The following is a 13,088-nucleotide window of genomic DNA, read 5'->3' on the forward strand; positions in this document are numbered from 1 at the left end:
AAGAAATAACACTCTGAGCACATGAAACTAAATGATACGTGGCTCTCACTTGGTACTTTGAGGTTTGAAAGCTAAAGCAAGCAGAGGGCAGAAGTCACTTCCCCTCTTCTTTCCAAAAGTTGTTTTAGGGAGCAAGATAAAGTCCTGGTAGCATTCTAGGTATAGGAAGGGACAGTTCCTTGCATTCTCAAGATGAGATGGCTCAGTGTTCCTGCATTTCCTTTTATGAGCTATGCTCTTGAAGAGTAGTATGAATACATCTCACTTCTGCAGTATTCTCCCAAGTGTTTAGTACAATGCTTAGTGCTTAGTAGTGGGAAAGCAGTATGGCCTAGTAGAAAGATCATGGTCCTGAGAAGTGGAGGACCTGCATTGTAATCCCAGCAACCCTATTTGTCAACTATGTGACCTTGAGCAAGTCACTTAGATTCTCTGTGTCTTGGTTTCTTCATCTGTAAACCAGGGATTAAATACCAGTTCTCCCTACTTCATCTGAGAGGCCCATGTGGGACAGGGGCTGCGTCTGACTTGTTTACCTAGTATCTACCCCAGCGCTTAGTATGATGTTTGGCACATACTTAAGTGCTTTGGAAATGATAAGCACTTAAAAAATACCATTATTATCATAGTAGATGCTCATTAATTACCACTGGTAATGAAGATGAACTCAAGAAAAGATGTCTTTAGAAGAGAAGAGGAAGAAGGTTTTCCAGAGAGCCTAGCCTTGGTCTCTGCTGATCTCTTGTCTTTTGTATTTTAACCTCTCCTATAAGAAAGCAGTTGTAGTTGGAGTTAATATTAATGTTCATTCCATTAAGTTTGAGGGAAGGAGGGAATGTCATCCAAACATCCACCATTACTGGATGTTACCAATTCTGATTCAACCATTGGATGTAAGCCAAAGTATTGACCTTCTCAGTGGAATTTCCTTTAATTGGGTCTTCTTCAGGAAGATGCATTCCTAAAACAAACTATTTGGTAGGCTAGGAATTAGGCAATTAACACCTATTTTGACTTCCGAGTCAGAGGATGTATAGTTTATTACCAATAGGTATCTTTTTTTAATGGTATTTAAGTGCTTACTTTGTTCCAAACACTGTACTAAGCACTGGGGGAAATACAAGCTAATCAAGTTGGGCACAGTCCATGTCCCACGTGGGACACACAGCCGTAATCTCCATTTTACAGATTAGTTAAAGGCAGCACAGTGAAGTTAAATGACTTGTCCAGGATTCATTCATTCAATAGTATTTATTGAGTGCTTACTATGTGCAGAGCACTGTACTAAGCACTTGGAATGAACAAGTCGGCAACAGATAACACAACAGGATCACACAGCAGACAAGTGGCGGAGCTGGTATTAGAACCCAGTCCTTCCAACTTCCAGGTCTGTGCTCTATCCACTAGGCCCTGCTGATTTTCATTATCTCATAATAATAATATTTATTAAGTGCTTCCTACATGTCAAGCACTGTGCTAAGCTATGGAGTAGATATGATAGATCAGATGCAGTCCTGTCCCACCGAGTGCTCACAGTCTAAGAAGGAGGAAACATAGAAAGAGGCTGTATATCAGTGCCGTTTGAATTCCTTTCAATACAAGGAGATGTATTTGCCAAAGGAAATGTCTAGACACAGGCCATTACAAGTCGAGAAGTGCAGAATAGCCCTCCAAGGGTTCCTCATCTTCCTCTTCCCCCATCCTTGCCATTTTACCTGTATGTTTCCCCCCGTTTTTCAGATGCAGAAGCTGAGGCTCAGATAAGTTAAATGACTTTTCCAGGACCAAACAGAGACTATAGTCAGGCTAGCTCCAAGCTCTTTCCACTAGTTCACCATCTTTAGGTCTCCTGCTAGATTGGAAACCTCTTGAGGACCAAGGTCACATCTACCAAGTCTATTATACTCTCCCATGCTCTTGGTAGATGCTCTACATGCAGTAAATGCCATTGATTGATTAATCAAATCCCTCGGTGGTCCCCTTCTATGTGTACTATTTCTGTGACTTTCTCTCAAGGTCAAATGATTTTCTTTGTGCCATTCAACATCTCATTTTAAATTATCTGCTTTCCTTTTGATCCTTTATCTCTTTTCTGGGGTACTTACTTATGTGTGACAGCCTCAATCATCCAGTTATCAATTCAGTCAAATCTGTCTTGCAGAATGCTAATCTCATCATTCAAGGGAGAATATTTGTTCTCCCTCCTACTTAGAATGTGAGCCCCATGTGGGAAAGGGACTGTGTTCGACCTGATTAACTTGTAATCTAACCTTGCACTTAGAACAGTGCCCGACATATAGTGAACACTGTGAATACTGTAATAGTTAATAATTCAAGTATCAAATCTGTTTTGATTTGTTTTGATAAGTGCTTACTATGTGCCAATTAATGCATTAAGCACTGTTGTCATTACAGGACAGTCACATTAGTCTTGGGCCCTGTGCCACATGGGATTCATAATTAAGAAGGGAGAATCCCTCCTGATTTATTTTCAGACCCCATTGGGGACCTGGTCTGGGAAAATGGAAGATTTTCCCATGGTGAAAGTGAAAGGTGCTGACCAACCACCCAGCAGGGTTATCCTTCCCTTTTCCTGTTCATTTTGCTGGTCCCAGGACTCTGTTCTACACCACAAAGTTCACTGGCCCTTTTCCTCTTTTTGTAATTCACTTCTGGGGTTGCCTTCCTTTGATCTGGGAGACTTCAATTGGGAAAAGGCAAAAATGGTGGCTCACTTCTCTCAGGGTCCAGCTTCCAGAACTTCACCTGGGACTTCTTCCGATCCCTGCTGTTGCTCGTTTCTGATCCCACCCCTGATGCTCGTTAGAAACCCGATTTTTCCTTAGAGCTTTCTCCCTGAATGGAACCAGCCTAACCCAATCAAGGCAAACTGCAAAATTAAATTAATTTAACTTGTTCGTCTAGGTGTTTAATGTAATATTTTGACAGATCTGCATAAACTGCACTTCCTAAATTGGGCATAAGGGAATACAATTGAAGGTTTCAAATTCATTTCTGTTGGTAGAAATGGGGAGATTTGAAATCCATCAGCCCTTCTCCCTAATGCACCATTTAGACAGCTCATGCTGCCTTCTGTTAGCATTAAGCACAAAGGCCTCTGTTTAAATAATATTAGGGTTATAGCAGAAATGAACACAAGCCAGACAGTTTTAAGATAAGGCTGACACTAAGTCATTCTGTTTGAAAACAAAACAAGGCGAGGTAGAAGATAGAGGGGGACTGGGGAGGAGGAGGGCGAGGAACTCTCGGAGCGCTATTCTGCACTTCTCGACTTGTAATGGTCTGGGTCTAGACCTTTGCTTTTTCAAATACATCTCCTTGCATCGAAAAGAATTCAAACGGCACTGATATACAGCCTTTGTAGCTGGAGGAGACCATATGTGCTGGGCTATGTATATATCTATGTCTGTGTTTGTGTATGCATACCCACCCTGCATTTCCTCCCAAGGATTTATTGGCCATTGGACCTAAGACCACTGTGTGCAAACCATTAAACCCCCCAAGTGATTGATTGGACATCAAAGCGCAGCAAGGCTTCCAAGATAGTTTGAGGGAGGTTTTAATCGTTTCCCAAAGCTTGCAGAGAAAGATATTAGAGTCCTTTGAATAAATATTTAGAGCCCCATTCAGAAGAAAGAAACGAATTCAGCTTCTGGGATGTGAAAATCAAGGCCGTAAGGTGACTAAAATACAAGGCTCTCCTGGCAGTGGACCTGGCTCGACGCTGGGGAAACTGAGGGATCCTCTTTTTAGGTGATTTAATTCCCAAGGGCTTCTGTGTTTTGCATTATCCAGACTTGAAATATTTATGAAAATGAATCACCGATTTTCCCTGTATCAAATACGATCTGAAACATCTGGGCTGTAGAGAGTTACTGAAGGATTAAAAACTATCCCTGTCAAGTGATCCATCTGGAGTAGTAACATTCCCCGAGTTTTCCTCCCTTCAGTGAAAGGTCTATGGGTGTGTTTTATTTATTTTTTTACAACATTAACCACTGGGGAGTCTTCTATCTAATCGGAGGCATGAACCCGAATAATACTTTGCTTTCTCCTCTCTTTTACTTCAACCCTTCCCCCCACCCATGTTGGATCACTTAAATTGCTTAGAAGCAAATGGCATTTTGTAATTGATAATTGAGATTTCAATGTGGATTTGAAGGTGGCAGTGCTGTAAGAAGGCAGTGCTGCCCAGGGCAACGAACTTGTTTTGATAAGTGCTTACTATGTGCCAATTACTGCATTAAGCACTGGTGTAGTTACAGGACAGTCACATTAGTCTTGGGCCCTGTGACGCATGGGATTCATAATTAAGAAGGGAGAACAAATATTAGAGGTATAGGGAAGAACAGTTCTCAAGATCTCAATTGAAAAATGCTTGGGCCTGAGATTAAGTGCATGGCAGAGCAGTAGGGAGGAAAATAGGGTATGGGGAATGAGAGATTAGTCTGGGAAGGCTTTCTGGAGGAGATAGGACTTTGAAGATAGGGAGGGTGCTGGTCAGGTATGGAAGGAGAGGGTGTTCCAGGCAGGAAGGAGACCATGATTAAGGAGTGGATAGATTGTAGAAGATAGTGATGAAGCAGTTTTAAAAGCCATAGAGGCAGCTCTGCAGAACAAGCTATCATGGTCACATGTTGGGTTGATCACTCTAGCTGCCCTAAAGAAGATTTCCACTTGCTCTTCTGCTTCATCCATCAACATCACTGTGTTTCTGCTTTATCAACCAGTAGGGTGCAATTGTCTGAATGTGAAGGCAACATTTGACTGGGTATTGCCCAGCCAAGTTCTTATTGGTGTACAGCATCCCTGCTATGGGAAGCAGCATGGCCTAGAGGAGTCAGAAGGACTTAGGTTCTAATCCGGGGTCTGCCATTTGTTTGCTGTGTGACCTTGGGCAAGTCACTTCACTTCTCTGGACCTCAGTTCCCTCATCTGTAAAATGGGAATTAATATGGTGAGCCCCTTGTGAGACATGGACTGTGTCCAACCTGAAACCTGATTTGCTTGTAGATACCCCATTGTGTAGTACTGTGCCTAGCACATAGTAATTACTTAACAAAAACCATAAGAAAAGAAAAAAAAAGCCCTGGTTTGACTCTTGACTGGGGCCCATCCTAAACTCAGCCCTTAGAGACACCAAAGCCCTTAGCTGCTTCTGTTCCCCTATATTTTTTGTGGCAGGGTGGGAGAGAATGTAGTTCTTTGTGTTTTGTTCATTTTAGCTTCTATGCCCTACTGGATGGGCTTTTGAAGATCATATCCTGAGCTCTTAGCCAGTACCTTTCAATAGAAACTCAGTCTTTAGCTGCAGCTGGTCTGGGAGGTAATGTTAATCTATATTATTCTGGGCAATCTCAGGCTAGTTTCAGGTACCCTGTAAACAGTACATGATGACGTTTTATTTGTTCCGTTCCAGGTATTTTTAGTAAGCATTGAAATATTCTGTGCTCTTTGAGTATCTTTTGGGGGAACTCTGAAATGGTAAAGCTGAAAAAGGTGTTACATTTTTTAATATATTAGTTTGGTTACAAGTGGACACTGAAACCTTCGGTCAATCAGTACTCTATGCATTTGGGAAAGTACTATAGCTTTAGTAGACATGATTTAATCAGTCAGTGAGATCTTTTAGGCACTTTGTGCAGAGCATTGTACTAAGCACTTAGAAGAATTTGGTGCAATAGAGTTTGTAGACACGAACCCTGACCTCAAGACATTTCCTGTCTTTAAATAGCTTACAGTATAGTGAGGGAGACAGGCACTAAAATAAATTTCATGTAGAAGGATGCAACAGAGTTTAAAGATAAGTACATAAGATCTGCAGTGGGAAAACACTGGGGTAACAAAGTGTTTACAGAGCAAGAACTCAGTTGCGTAAGTGAGCCCTCTGCAGACTGGGAACAGGATAGTTTGTTTTTTGATGGTAATTAAGTGCTTACTAGGTACCATGCTCTGTTTTAAGAGTTGGGGTAGAATCAGGAAATTAATCAAAGCAGCAAATGTGCCCAACAAGGACCACAAAATTGCTTTCAAATCTAGGTTATCTCGTGTCTGGGCCATCTAACTTGTCGGCTTTGGTAATTGAAGCATAATTAAGCCTCGGTGAAATCTAATCAACTCTGGCGATCTCAGTGTGAAATGTACCTGACTTACTCTGTTTTTCCGCTGATCTGTCTAAGAGTCATACAAAAAATATCAACAATGCTACTCTGCTTAGCAGTTAAAGCACTCTGTCCTCATTTGCACATAACATTAAAAAGTATTATAACACTTATTAATGGTATTTGAATGCTTACTACATGCTACAGGGTTATCAGGTTGGATACAGTCCCTGTCCCACATGGAGCTCATGGTATAAGTGAGTTCATGGGTAACCTCAACTCCAACATCCGAGAAGCACGTCTGAATAACTGTTGCATGACCTTGCAGGAGACATCAGTATTTCCATTTAAGCTGTTAAATTTTCAAACATTGGCACTGCTCAGATCTAGTTCACTGCACAAACCAATCACTTAGCATAGATGGGAGCATTGACTCTCGAGTCTCCTGTACTTGAGCTCAAGCTCACACGTTAAATATCTTCACTTTGTGGATTTTCCCCACTCAACCTCCATCACGGATGGGGCCGTAGAACAGACAACCTCCCCAGTTGATATGCACCGCCTAAAGCTTGCTTGAAATGTATGTTGCAGGATTGTTTACCTGCTTGTATCTATACTGAGAAGTTTTTTTTTTTTTTTGCACCCCAGTTATAAAGGTGACAGTGACAAACATGCCAGGATTCAAAAATAATAAGGATCCTCCCTTTAGCCAAGGCCAGTTTGAGACAAATTGTAAAAGTAATAATTGTGATATTTAAGTGGTTTACTCTGTGCCAAGTACTACATTATTTATGCAGAATAATAAGGGTGGGCACAATCCCTGTCTCATGAGGGGCTTACAGTCCAAGGGGGAGGGAGAACAAGTATGTTACCCCCATTTTATAGATGAGGAAGTGGAGGCTCAGAGACATCAAGTGACTTACCTAAGGTCAAGTAACAGCCTAGTGGCAGAGTGCGATTAGATTAGATTGCTATATTGTACTCTCCCGAGCACTTAGTACAGTAGTCTGCATGCAGTAAGTGCTCAGTAAATACTATTGAATGCTGAAATGAATGAACCCAGGTGCTCTTGCTCCCAGGACCTTGCTTCATAAGGCTTCACTTAAAAGGTGTCTTGTCAAGAGAGTGCTGTGGTGTCGTATAAAGGTCCACTCTTACAATCCAATCCCTTGGAGGAGAGGGAGGCATGAAAAGAACTTCGCTAGATTATAAACAACTGGGGGCCAGTAATCATGTCTTGATTGAACTTTACTGAACTCTTCTAAGTATTTAGTATAGGGTTCTGAACACAGGAGGAACTCAATAAATATGCCACACATACACACACTCATACCTACACATTACAAATCTGTTCTATACCTATCACAGATCACATATAATACCCATAATTCCATATATTTATATGTGTATCCTTTATGAGATAGATTGATAGGTATATCTATATATCTAATATATATACCTTGCTTAAAATCTGCCCCAAATTAATCAGTGCCTTTACTATTCACCACACACCATTATGCGATTTGTGCAGATAAATATGGCCTCCCCAACTGTTACGAATCTCCTTTTATAGTGAAGGAATTTACAATGTCAACAGAAAAACATCATAAAGGAAATGGTTGGAAGGCTGACATTTGAGCCCATTGTTTACAACATTCTTTCTTTATTAATGTTGATATTTCAGAGCTCAGATGAAACATTTCCTCAATAACAGTTGGAAATTATGCCCGCCTTTTAATTGGCCTCCTGTTTATGTTACTGCAGATTCTAGAGTTGATGGTATTCTAAACTTTTTAATATTTATCTTGAAGCTGTTTTGGCAACAGAAACGTATCATTAAAATCTGAGTACAGGTGTCCAAAAGAACCCAGCATTTAGAAACAGTATCTTTTCTACAGCAATAGCTACACTGATGTGGTAGTGTTTTAAAAATTAAATCATTCATTAGATTGTTCTATTGGTACTACTAGTATTAATGAAAGCAATTATGACATTTATTAAGTATTTATTATGTGCTAAGATAGAGAGGCAGTGTTCCCTAGTGGATAGAGCATAGGCCTGGGAGTCAGAAGGACCTGGGTTCGAATCCCAAGTTCTTCCATTTGTCTGCTGTGTGATACTGAGCAAGTCTCTTCACTTCTATTTGCCTCAGTGAGTTCATCTGTAAAATGGGGATATAGACTGTGAGCTCCAAGTGGGACATGGACTCTGTCCAACCTGATTGCTATATGTACTCTAGTGCTTAGAACAGTGCCTGGCATATAGTAAGCGCTAAACAAATACCATAAAAAATACCTTGGGGTAGGTATGAAATTGGCCTGAGTCCCTGTCTCATATAGGCTCAGGCTCAACCCCATTTTACAGCTGTAGGAACTGAGGTACAGAGAAGTTAACTTCTTCCCCAAGATCCCTCAGTAATAATAATAATAGTAATTATGGTATTTGTTAAGCACTTACTATGTACCAAACACTGTTCTAAGCACTGGGGTAGGTGAGGTTGGACACAGTCCCTGACCTATATGGGGCGCTCATTCTCGATCCCCATTTTACAGATGAGGTAACTGAGGCCTAGAGAGGTGACGTGATTTGCCCAAGGTCACACAGCAGACATATGGCGGAGCCGGCATTTGAACCCATGATCTTTGGACTTCTGGGCCCGTGCTCTATGCACTATGCCATGCTGCTTCACTAGGCCAATGGCAGAGTTGGAACTTGAATCCAGATCTCCTGGACCCCAGTCCTGTCATCTATCCACTTGGCCATGTTGTCTGTCTGTCCCACATTAAAAACAGGACTGATTACTCATCCGGGCAATTTTTTTGCTGAATGTAGACAATCCACTCAAAAAAGTCAGGTAAGGAAAATCCTCTTAGGAAACTGAATTATCCAGTTGTACCTTCTGCTTGGCGTAAATCATTCTGATCAGTGGCCAGTGCTCCACCTACTAGTCTTGGCCAGATTTAAGCCATGTGGTCAATTCAAGTGTTGACAATAGTGAATTTAAGGCCAGCGTCATTAATCGGTCACATCAGTGGTCTTTGCAAGTGGCTCTGTATGCTTGTAAGAACATTCATCTTATCCTCATGTTTGAAGGTTGTGCCATTACCTTCTCAAACCTTCCCCTCACCATCCCTCACTCTAATGTGTATATAAGATGACCATTACTAGGCTCATCTTTGTTGTTGATCCTTTGATGATGACTGTTTGTTCCTGATGCCTTGTATAGTTCTCTATTAATCTTCTCTTCTCCCCTCTTGTAGTCCCAGTAGACTCATCAGAGGTTCAGTGCTGCAAAACACCAGGCTCCCCTAATACTGGCTTCAGCCTTGCCCCTTGCCCTGAGCACATGGTTTTTACTTGACCATGTCTACATTTCCACTACACTATTTCAGCACAGTGTGACTGGAGCCATATTTTTAAGGAGTGACTGTCATGGCATGCAAGAAGGAGACTACTGTTGGAACTGTTGGAAGCATGTGTTAAATTCACATGTCATGATTTGAGCTTAGGCTGTATAACTTTTGCCGCAGAGATTATTTCATTAGGCAACGAGCGAGAGCCATAGAATCCACCGTAAGTAATCTGTCTGAATACTGAAGCATGATCTGGGGAGACACTGGGGCAGAGAGGAGGCAGGGAGGCTAAAAGAGGGTGTCATCTTTTTTTCTAGGGATGGGGAGGGGCTAAATCCCAGACATACAAGAAGAGGTGAGTCACTTTTACCTGTGCATGGCCTCCTGTGCGTTTGCTATGATGCAGGTAAAAATAGCAATAGATAATAATAAAAAAATAGACTTTTGATTAGCTGGTGATATGCCACTTGTAAATTTTCTGGTTCGTCATGCCCTGTAGGACTTGGTTACCCCGATCAAAGCTCTTGGTTAAGGGTTACAAGCAACTGATTATTCATTCATTCGTATTTATTGAGTGCATAATGTTTACAGAACACAGTTCTAAAGGCTTGGGAAAGTACAATCCAACAATAAACAGTGACAATCTCTTCCCACAACTAGCTTGTAAATCTACATGACAAGGGAGAAACAATGTGTATGTTGTTATATTGTCCTCTCCTAATCACTTAGTATAGTGCTCTGCACATAATAAGCAGTCAATAAATACGATTGACTGACTGACTAAACATTATTTTTGGGAAAGTAGATCATTTGGTGCTGAAATGGATGATGAGTATATGAAATGGAAGAAAAGGAGATAAAAGGAGGAAAAGAGTTCTGAAATGTATAAACAATACTCAAATGATAAGCAGGTGATGAGGGAGACATTTCTAGAAACTGTGGATTAGAAAGAAATCAAGAGCTTTAAGAAGGGTATTTAAAAGTTCCATTCAGATCCACGGTGTTTTAACACCGTGCACCTAAGTGGTGCATGGTCCAAAAATGAAAATCAATGAGGGCTAAATATCAAGGGACTTTAAAACTGATTTCTTTAAAACAAGTGTGAAAGGGAAGAAAGAGAGGAGATGGTATTATATGAAACAGGGTTGAAACTGCTGTTCTGGGGTGTTAGAAAACAATCCTAGTGACTAGAAAAATTAAAGCTTGAAATTAAAGAGGACGTAAACTGACAATGTACATTTTCCAGGGAATGTTGATCAGGTGGAAGTACATGAGATAACTATACATTTCCAAAAAAGAAAACATCTAATTTGAGATAGAGGTACTTTGATTTGCCGTAAGCCTTTTACAGAAAAATATGAAGGCTGTATTGACATTAAGTAGGAACAGTGATCCATCCAGCCCAATATTCTGTCCATCTCCAACAGTGACAATGTGGCCTAATGGAAAAAGCACAGACCTGGAATTCAGAGGACCTATGGTCTAATCTCAGCTCCGCCACTTGTCTGTCATGTGACCCTGAGCTAGTCACTTAATGTCTCTGTGTCTCAGTTACCTCATCCGGGTACACTTGGTTTGGTAACCTCAGTACACTATGAGGGGCAGAGACTGTGTCCAACCCAATTATCTTTATCTATCCTAGAGTTTAATACAGTGCCTCACATGTAGTAAGAATTTAACAAGTACCATTATTTAAAAAAACCCAACATACTTGGAGAAATCATGTGATGATTATCCTTCTAGACCTCCAGCGATGGACGGTGAGTGAATATGCTACTAATGTATTCTGAATGTTTTGCTCTTGAGAAGATCTTTATTGGACTTTATGTAAAATACATAGCAATTGGCCATTAAAATATATAAATGACCTCAGTCCTTTGGAAGCATATTTTCCCCTGTAGCCTGTTTAGTTCCTGGGATCTCTTGGGTTGGGGGGTATTTGTCCTCTTTGGGTCACCTCATCACTTCTGGGCAGTAGTGTTGTAGATGGAGAGGTGTCATAATGCAAGCTTCCCCTCTGACTCCTCAATGAAATGTAGGCAGGTGCCATGTTGGCTAGTCCCAGACCATGCTTTGTCTAGGTAAGTGGGGTCCTAAATAGTTCAAGGACACGCTAGTTTGGGGGCTGGAATGCATAGGCCCTTCTAGTGTGGCAAGGAACTAGAATCAAAGCTGCATTTCAATCAATCAGTCAATCATTGTATTTAACACTCCAGAGAGAGCAGTGTAACAGAATTGGTAGACATGTTCCCTTCCCACAATGAGCTTACAGTCGAGAGGGGAATTATCATGTCATAGGGATTGTCTTTGGCTATGATCCGTTCCCTATTTGTAATTAGCAGATGAAAAGATCCTTGAGAATTGAGATCATGTCGACAGATTTTAGTGAGCTTAGTAGTTTTATGTGTTTAGTTCAGTGCTCAGTACCCAGTAGATGCTCAATTGATTGTATGAGAATCTGTATGCTGACTGGCCCACCAATCAAATAGATTCAAGACAGAACATGGCACCCCAAAACCATATATGAGCACAGGGTCATTCATCTGAGATTTTTTTCTAGGGAACTTGGTTGCTGCTTCCAGACACTGTTAGACAAAAAGTGTGTGAAGTGAATGTAGCCAGAGGGATCTATAGCTATTTTATTATTAAGCATTTATGTAGCATTTTATAGCTTGTAAGGTGTTTTACAACTATTGTATTGGTTTTACATTACAATTCCCCTGAGAGATAACATCAGTGATATCATCCTGAATTTTTTAAACACAGAAAAAGTTGTCACTTAAATTCCCTGGCAGCTCCAGGGTAGGCTCCAGTGAGTTCCTCACTTCCTTCTGAGCTCCCCAAGGCTTCCTGCTGCTTCTCTGCCCTTGGGCAGATTGTCTGCTGGATACTGAACAATTGTGCAGAGATGCCTTTGCTGAGTAGTAAAAACAATCACACTATAGGAGTAGCTTTAACTCGAGCAGTTATTACTGCTCATGGTCTGGAAATCAGATTGGGGGGAAAGACATTTGCTGGCGGGACATGCACATTGTAACAGTTTTTCAGTTTGCTTTTACAGGAAATTGACTGGCATGGAGTAAGGTGGCCAGCTGTCCTAATTTTATAATAATAATGGTGGTATTTAAGTGCTTACTACGTGCCAAGCACTGTCCTAAGCATTGGGGTTGATATGAGGCAATCAGGTAGGACACAGTCCCTGTCCCGCGTGGGGCTCATGGACTTGATCCCCATTTTACAGACGAGGTAACTGAGGCTCGAAGAAGTTAAGTGACTTGCCTAAGGTCACCCAGAAGACATGGCACAGCGAGAATTAAGAACCCACATTCTCCAACTCCCAGGCCTGTGCTCTTTCCACTAGGCCACAGTTTTAGCAAGACAATCTTGAAACCAAGGGCCTGTACTATTAATAATTGTATTTATCAAACACTGTTTGCTTAGCATTCTAAGAACTGGAATTGACTTTCCCTTCAATGGGCCTCACTATTCTCTTCTATAAAATGGGGATTGAATACCTGTTCTCCCTCCCCAGTGGTGGAGCCACGATTAGAACCCAGGACTCCTGATTCCCAAGCTTGTTCTCTTTTCTCTGGGCCACATGACTTATTGATGT

The sequence above is a fragment of the Ornithorhynchus anatinus genome, chromosome 19 (assembly GCF_004115215.2).
Source record: "Ornithorhynchus anatinus isolate Pmale09 chromosome 19, mOrnAna1.pri.v4, whole genome shotgun sequence".
Classification (NCBI taxonomy): Eukaryota; Metazoa; Chordata; class Mammalia; order Monotremata; family Ornithorhynchidae; genus Ornithorhynchus; species Ornithorhynchus anatinus.